The sequence below is a fragment of the Nelumbo nucifera genome, chromosome 8 (genome assembly GCF_055504915.1).
Source record: "Nelumbo nucifera cultivar China Antique chromosome 8, China Antique-T2T, whole genome shotgun sequence".
NCBI lineage: Eukaryota > Viridiplantae > Streptophyta > Magnoliopsida > Proteales > Nelumbonaceae > Nelumbo > Nelumbo nucifera.
In genome coordinates this window covers 26,850,648-26,859,820 of record NC_142656.1, presented here as the reverse complement: position 1 = coordinate 26,859,820, position 9,173 = coordinate 26,850,648, and the positions used below count along the sequence as shown (strand labels likewise).

Genomic DNA, 9,173 nt, shown 5'->3' with positions numbered 1-9,173 from the left:
ACCAATTAATTATTTTAGGTAATTAATAAATATATAAACTAAATATTTTATTTATATAAAGTATATAAATATATAAATTATTTATATAATTTGATTATTTTATATATAAATTATATAAAACAATTAAATATTTTATATATTATATATAAGAATTAAATAATTAGTCGAATTCAAATATTTATTGAATCAAATCAGGTCATATATGATTCGAATCTGATTAGCTATTCAATATGAATAGGATATCTGAATTCAACTGATTAGATATTCAAATTATTCGAATTCGACCCGATTATGTCGAATCTCGAATTCAAAATTAGATTTTTGATACCGTTGACACCCCTACTCAAATGTTTTAATTACCACTTTATTAAAATATTAAAATACAAAAATATCCCTTTGAAATCTATAGATGAGGTGTAGTTTTTGTCCAATAAGAATTCTAGAAAGAGAGACCCATTCACACTTATAAGTAGTATGGATTCTTGTTATATTATTTAATATGAATTGTTCTTTTGGGCCAGCTTGATGGTTATTGCGACCCATCTATTCTTCCCTCTTTTCTACTCTCCTGTTTTCTCTACTATTAATGCTTGTAGGTTAGCAATTAAACATGGTATCAAGCTGTGAAGATCTGTTTTCTCTGCTTGATCCGACCTATAAATCTCTTCTTTCTCACTCTTTTTTTGTCTAGTTTCTGATAAAAAACCCTAAATCTATTCATTGCCCATAAAAATATCTCTATCTAGGGTTTCCTTTTGGGTGTAGGGACCAAAAGGGAAGGTTTACAACTTCAGTTTATGCTCTACTAGACTTCTTTTAAAGTCTTTAGTCATTCTGCTACTAGGGAGACTTGTTTTGTGGCAGATCTAGGAAGAGGACTGAGTAGACAGTCCTAGTTCAGTCTCGTTTAAGCTTCTGGAAGTGCCGATTACATTTGGTCATCTTTCCTAGGTTCGGGAAGGTGCAGGTTGTTTGTAACTATTCAAAAATTTGAAGCTTGTTGCTTTAAATTGTGCTTTGGCTCTAGTTCTCTCGAGGGCTTTGTGATGAGCTGGAAAAAGCTCAAAGGAGGTTTTGGTGGGGCACCACACTTAACAACAAATGTAAAATCAGCTGGCTGAAGTGGTGTCAGGTTTGCAAGACAGAAGATGAGGGGGGTTTGGAATTCAGAAGTATTAGATGTTTCAACTTAGCCCTTCTGGTTAAGCAAGCATGGAGGCTCTACCACAATCCCTGTTCTCTTTGGGCAAGGGTATTCATAGGTATTTCCCAAATGGAAGTTTACTGCAGGCTAAAAAGCTCTACTGGGCGTTGTGGGGATGGAAAAGTCTTTGGGAAGGGAAAGAGCTTATGCTTAAAGGATGTTTCTTCCAAGTAGGGGATGGAGTGAACATAAATATGTGGTTGCACCCTTGGATGAAGGACCATCAGAACCTTAGAATGGAATCAACTAAGCCGGCGTGTTGTCCAATAGAACAGGTAAGTGATATCATTTGCGTAGAGATGAGAATTTGGAAGATTGAATCCATCAGACAGTGGTTTCCTACTGGAATAGGTGATAGAATTCTCTCAATCAGCATATCATCTGGCATTGGCCACCCAAGATGCTGTTACAAATACCCACTCAGAAGTTACCTCTGAGGATAGAAGAGCTTGGAGGAAGTTCTGGAAGCTAAACTTCATTCCAAAAATTAAAAGTTTTGGGTGGTGAGTGTTCCATGACAGCCTTGCAGTTGGCGTGAATCTTAAGGTTAGGAAAGTTATAGAAAATGACACATGTTGGATCTGTGAAGCAACTCTAGAATCAGTTAGCCACTGTCTATTCCAGTGCCATTGGGCCAGGGCGGTCTGCTTCTCTTCCCGTTTGGTCTGTTGACTAACCAAGGGGATCGCACTTTTGCTTTCCAGCCTTTTGAAAGAATTCTACTGGCAAAATTTCTGGATTCAGAAGTGTACCCAAATGCTTTATCTGTCTTTGCTTTATTTTGGCTGATTTGGAAAGGTAGGAATGATCTTATTTTCAATGAAGTAAACTCTGACATTGTTGATCGTGCTTCTATCTAAATGAGCACTGTCCACAACCTTCTAAGGATGGAGATTGGAGCCAACTCAAGTCCGAATTGAGTTGGATCAGGTACGACGGGCCTCCCATGCAAGTTTTGCTCACATAAGAATAGATGGTGCCTTCTCAGGATTAAGTAGGGTCGGTTATGGTTTTGTCATTTTCAACTTGGGTGGGGCTTTTTTTGTGTTCAGAAGTTGAGGCAGACATCCCAAGATCCCCCCTTTTTTCAGAAGCTTACGCTGTACTCAAAAGCATGAAGACAACTTCGTCTCTGGAGCTCAAAAGCATTGAAATTAAGTCGGATTGTGTTGAACTGGTGAACATTCTGAAAGGAAAATCTCTGCCTGCGGTAGAAATTTGGTTCGTTTATCAAGATATCAAAAGTGTTTCCAAGATTTTTGATCAAGTGTTTTTTCATCACATTCCACGGGCTTACAACCCTGTAGTTCGATAGAGAAGAGAGGAGAGAAAAGAGAAGAATCTATTCTATTAATCTAAAGCTAGCGGCACCTAAGTTAGTATTTATACTTAGGGCGACAACTCGTAAGAAATACAAGAGGAAAGGGCAGAAATGCCCCTACTAGGCCTTAGGCCGCTATACATTACAACACTGCCCCTCAAGATGGAGCATATATGTTAATCATGCCCAACTTGTCACATAGTTCATTATGCCGTAAATAGTGAAGACCCTTTGTAAGAACATCTGCTAGTTGTTCATTGGAACTGATGTAAGGAATGCAAACTTTTCCCTTTTCAAGTTTATCCCTTATGAAGTGCTCGTCAAATTCAATATACTTGGTCCTATCATGAAGAATTGGATTGGCAGCAATATTAATGGCAGCCTTGTTGTTAGAGTAGAGAGACCCAACTGTCTAATCACATTCTTTACCCATAGTACTTCAGCAACTCCATGTGCCATGGCCCTATACTCGACCTCAACACTAGATCTGCCACAGTACTTTGTTTTTTGTTTCTCCAAGTAATCAAGTTTTCACCAACACTGGTATAATATCCACTAGTTGATTTCCTATCATTAACTGCCCCAACCCAATCTGCATCTGTATAAACTTCCACTTTCATATGATCATGTTTCTTGAAAAGTAATCCAGTTCCTGGATACTTTTTCAGATACCTGAGAACCCTCTCAGCTGCCTCTAAATGAGAGGATGTTGGTGCCTGCATAAACTGACTAAGTACATCGACAACATAAGCTATATCTAGCCGAGTCATTGATAGGTAGAGAAGTCTTCCTACTAGCCTTTGGAATTTCTTGACATCTGTCACGGGTTCTCTAATACAATCACCAAGCCGATGGTTTTCCTCAATAGGAGAATCTACAAGCTTTGCTCCTAACTTTCTTGTGTCCTACAAGAGATTTAAGACATACTTCCTTTGGAAAATGAATATGCCATTTTTTGAGCGAGCAACCTCAATACCAAGGAAGTAACGTAGCTGTCCTAGATCTTTCACCTCAAACTGCATAGCAAGGGATTCTTTGACCTTTTTAATCTTAGAGTCCCAATTCCCCGTAATCACAATGTCATCAACATAGATAATTAATACCACAACATTCTTCTGGTTTCTCTTGACAAATAGAGTATGGTCAGATTGGCATTGCTTGAACCTAATTTGTTAAAGGGCCAAGTGAAATCTACTGAACTAGGCCCTTGGGGATTGTTTCAAACCATATAAAGATCTTTTTAGTTTGCAAACTTTCCCTTCAAACCCTTGTGCTACAAACCCAGGAGGCTGAATCATGTACACTTCTTCTTCTAGATCCCCATTTAAGAATGCATTTTTGATGTCTAGTTGGTGGAGCTCCCAATAAAAGTTAACAGCCAAGGATAGTATAATTTGAATAGTATTCATTTTAGCAACTGGGGCAAAAGTCTCAACGTAGTCAAACCCATACACTTGAGTATACCCACTTGCATCCCATTGGCTCTTTGCCTTCAGGAAGATTGACCAAATCGTAAGTGTTGCTTTTGTGAATAACACTAATTTTTTCCTTCATTGCTTCTGTCTATTCAGGTATAGATAAAGCTTTTGCAACACTTTTGGGAATGAAGACACAATCAATGGCAGTCAAAAAGGCACGAAATGAGGGAGCAATGTTTTCGTAGAACAAGAATTGAGCAATAGGATGCTTAGTAGTACATGATCAAACCCCTTTTTTATGAGTAATTGGGACATCAAGATCAAGATCATTCGTAGAGTCATCAATAGCAATAGGTTCAGTAATATCAAAAGGATCATGGGTACCTAGATTTTCCTTCAAGGAGTTAGGTGGTGTTGGATGTATAGTCTCAAGTTGCTCCACAACCTTTGAGTTTAGCTGTCCCTTACGGTGCCTCAAGAAGACACGAAATGGAGAGGAGTTAGGAATATATGGAAAAGGAATTTGAGGAGATGGAGCTTGCCTCTCCTCCTTCACACTATTCTCCCCCTGAGGAGAGGCTTGGAAGAAGGGTTCAGATTCAAAGGACACATCCATCGACACAAAGTACTTATGTGTGACTAGATTAAAGCATTTGTAATCTTTTTGGGAAGAGGGATAACCCAAGAAAACACATAGAACAGATTTGGAATCAATTTACCCCAGCTGGGAGGGAGATCATCAACAAAACACTTACACCCAAATACACGTAGGGGAATGAAAAATAAAGGAGATTGAGGAAAAATAAGTTGATGTGGGGCTTTGTATTACAGGAGGCGCGAAGACATACGATTAATAACATAAGCTGCAGCCATCACAACCTCAACCCAAAACCATTTTGGAACATGCATGTGAAGTATCATACTACGGGCATCTTCGAGGAGATGGCAGTTCTTCCTTTCAACAATGCCATTCTGTTGCGGTGTTCTAGCACATGAACTTCTATGAAGAGATCCATGAGAGGAGAAAAACTTGGCTAAGTCATGATGGAAATACTCCTTCGCATTATCCGATTGGAAAATTTGGACTTCAACATGAAATTCAGTGATAACCATGCGATGGAAATCTTGCACAATCTTGGGTACCTCTTCTCTCGAATGCATGGGATATATAGCCAAGTGTATCTTAAATAGTCATAAATAAAGCTGATAAAGTACTTGTACCCACCCTCAGTAGGTATGTTTACAGGGCCCAAACATCAAAAAAGACAACATGAAAAGGCAACGTAGATATTTTATTATTTGATGAAAAAGTTGTTCTACAATGCTTGCTCTGATGCCATGTAGTTCAACAGAGAAGAGAGAAGAGGAGAGAAAATAGAGGAATCTATTCTGTTAATCTAAAACTGGCGACGCCTAAGTTAGTATTTATACTTAGGGCGACAACTCAAAAGAAATACAAGAGGAAATGGCAGAAATGCCCCTACTAAGCCACAGGCTGCTACACATTACAACAAACCCTTATGCGCACTTCCTTTCCGGTGAGAGATGTAAATTCGGTTCCTGGTTTTCCTTTCTAGATGAGCATCACTCCATTTGTAGTAATCCGAACTCATTAGGCCCTGAGCCTGTGCTTTTAATGAACTAAATTCGTGTTTACCAAAAGAAAAAAGTATAGAACAATTTGTTTTTGTGTGTGACTGCAGTAGTAGTTGTGTGCTTTGAGGTAAGCCAGGTATTCTATTTTTAGGAAGGTGTCGTCTAGGAATAGACAACTTGGGAAGTCTTCTAACCTTGATAATCCCAACTTGCACAATTGACAAATAACTAACTTGCTTTTGGATGAGTACAATTCAGAGAATGGCCAATTTTTGTGATGTTATCCATATTTTTAGGGTTTTCATGGGATATATAATTGGGAGAAAGAAGGAACCTAAGGAAGAAGATGCTGATTATTCAATTCGGTATAGAGAAAATGCAACTGTTATGTCTTAGTTATTGGTTTCCATGATTCCAAGGGTTTCTAGGATTGTCCAACACTTTCCTTTTGCATTCAAGATTTGGGATAAGGTTTCTAATTCTTATGGACAGTGGAAAAGCCAAAGTGGTTAGAGCACATTCTTAGGCCTTTTTAGGGAGCAACATGTGTCAATATGGTAGTTTGTGATTTGGGATGCTTCTTTCAACTAGATTGGCCTTGTTTCGTTTGCGGAGTTCAAATTTGTGCCCCATTGCCTCTCGCCCCACAAATGCCCACACACCGAGCATCCGCCACCTGTCCATTCGCATGTGGTCAGCATTCTTGAGTACAGGACTAACAAGACGGTCGTTAACTTGTTCTATTAGCCCCAAAACTAGCCCAAAACCCTCATTTCTACATTCCCGCCCCCTCAACCGAACGCTCATTCTAGAACTGGCTGTCCCTTGACCCTGTTCTTCTCCCCTCCACTCGAGATTGGATCCAATTCCTTCTCCGGCATCGACAATTGCTCCGGCCAGCTCACCTTGACCAGAATTCAACAATGCTCATTTTGTTTTGCTATTTTTTTTTTCATTTCAAATCAGAGAAACCCCTATTATTTTTTTTCTTTTTTTTGATATTTTTTTTTATTTCAAATCAGAGAAACCACCAGCAACAATGTTTTTTTCTTTGGCACTGGCGATACAACACACTGTAAGAAACTGTACTAGAGTGAAAGCAATAAGAGAAGGATTTCGTTCAATGAAAAAAGAAACTAAATCCTAGCTCAACCTTCGAATCGGAATAATAGAATGGTAAAAAAAGTAGAAAATTAAAACCTCCATTTCCTTAATCTACGTTTCTTGCCAAACTACTCCTTCGAGTTCCATCCACTAAATTCAAACAAAGGACACGGATACAGAATAAATAAAACGTAAATTGAGGAGGTTTAAAACAAATTCTACGGCAATAGTGATGATATACATCTCCGATATGTGAACCAAAAAAATCCCATAATTGACATCAGAACCAAAACAGAGAGAAAATAATAAAGCAAAGTGGACTTGTTGCAGCGACAAACAAAAGATCAACATTGACATGCCATAATGATCGCTGGTGGTTGTTGTTGATGGCCAGTGGTTTCTCTGATTGAAATGAGAAAACAAAATATCAGAGAACAAGGGTTTCTCTGATTTGAAATGAAAAAACAAAATAGCAACAAAATAGAGTGTTGGAGAATACCTGGTCAAGGTGAATTGGTCAGAGTGGTCGCCGGTGCCAGAGGATTTGGGTCCAAGCTCGGGTCAAGGGAGAAGAACGGGGTCAGGGGATGGCCAATTCAAGCACGAGGGATCGGTTGAGGGGGAAGGAATGTAGAAATAAGGGTTTTGGGCTAATTTTGGGGCTAACATGACAAGTTAACGGCCGTCCCGTTAGCCTCGCATGCGAAAAAACTGACCACGTGCGAATGAACAGGTGGCAGATGCTCGGTGTGGGGCGAGAGGCGGTGGGGTGCAGATTTGAACTCTTGTTTGCGATGCCGTGAAGTATCTTTTTTTGTCGTTCTCACTATCCACGTTGGTGAGGGTTTACTTTTCTTGGAACCCATGTTTAGCGTCTTACAACATTATTATTATACTTTTATTATATATGTAATAACATAAAAATAATAAAATAATATTACATGACATTATATATGTATAATAATATGCATAAAAATAACAAAAATATAATAATACTTAAATATAATCAAGGAGGATGATTTGAGCTTGAATCTTGGGTGTCAATCACCATTATGGGACTTGCATATTGTGGTTTATGTTTTAGGTACACTCGTTAAATTAATTGAAATCAAATCTAGTTTGATTCAACACTAGATCGATCTAGGAGAATTTGATTCTATTAAAGGAGAATTTGATCAATGCTTGGGCTATTAAAATTGTAAAATTCCGGCAATTAAGCCCCAACAAGGTTCGGCCTTTTTTGTGTTTTAACAGTGGTATGATGGAAGTGATGGAGATCTCAGCCCTCGAAGGAGTTCAAAATTGACACAGTGAAAATAGTGGTTTGATGCAAAGTTGCAGCAGTTTGAATCCGATACGGACCACCACACTCCCAATTAAATTTATTTGTTTATTTTTTTTTGAGTAGTGTTGCTGGTTTGATTGTCATTATTGGCTGAGAATATTCAGATCATAAATCTTAATTTGGTGTATGAATTAGAACACCAAACTCTAGGCCGAATTACTTAGGTGGGGTCCAAATTGTTGGGCCGATTTCAATGTCATTGGGTGGGCTGTTAACAACCCATAAAGATCACTTATAAGTGGCCAATTTTCTGATTTTGATCAAGGGTTTGATGGGCCATTACATGGACCAATTTGGCCCATGCTTTGAAACCCAGTTTTGTTAGATTTAAGCATTATTAGCTTATTCGGTTTTGGACTGGTGTATGGGTTGGTTTGCTTTTTTCTGTTGGGTCCATATTTTAAGTTATATTTATTTAAGAGAAACCTATACCATTATGGGTTGATAATGTGTTAATTTAAATGGACTTGTGTTTCACAAGTTTTGATTGCTTGCTTGTTTACATTGGGTGTTTATATGCTGTGTGAATGTGCTTCTATCATATGCCCATCATGGTCGAATGCATATCATTTTCATGATATTTATAGCAGATCATTAAGTGATCCCTTTCTTTGTAGGCCCCTCTCTTATTTTCTCTCCAAAAAGGGAAACCCTACAGTAACCCTAATTTGTAAGACCCACACAAATGTGACTTTTAAAAGTTAGTAGATGCCATTTTGGTGAGAGTTAAGAACTGAATTGGGGACTGTTATTTTAGTTCCCTCTTGAAGAACATAAGTGCATGACGATATAGATCAGCATTAGATGACGTCTTTAAAGGCCTTTTATAATTTATGTGAAAACGGGCTGAAGTAATAACTAGAGATGCACCATAAAATTAGGTTCTCCGCTTAACTGTAGATACCAATTAGATCAACTTCATGTAATGATAGGGGTGTTGTTGACTAGTGGGAGGTGTCTATCTTAAAATCGAAGACCCTTTTGCAATACCTTGGGGCGTCAATATGATATGTTAGTATTTACTGATTAGAATTGTTTACCCTAAAATTGATATGAACCTTATTTGATGGAAGTTAAAAGGAAAGTTCATGATGGATGAGAGGATTCATGATCCTTCATAGAAAGTGATGAGCTTATACAATTGAAATAGTTAGCTCAATGCACCTATGTGATTCTTTCCATTCT

General features: G+C 38.2%; 1 long non-coding RNA gene across 1 annotated transcript; it reads right to left on the bottom strand.

The window, feature by feature from the left end:
* Nucleotides 1-6,772: 6,772 nt before the first annotated feature.
* LOC104605381 (uncharacterized) lies at nt 6,773-7,290 on the bottom strand. The gene is made up of 2 exons (XR_736594.3): nt 7,143-7,290; nt 6,773-7,045 (listed from the first exon to the last, which is right to left on the bottom strand). It is a non-coding gene; the product is annotated as an uncharacterized LOC104605381 (long non-coding RNA).
* Nucleotides 7,291-9,173: the final 1,883 nt, after the last annotated feature.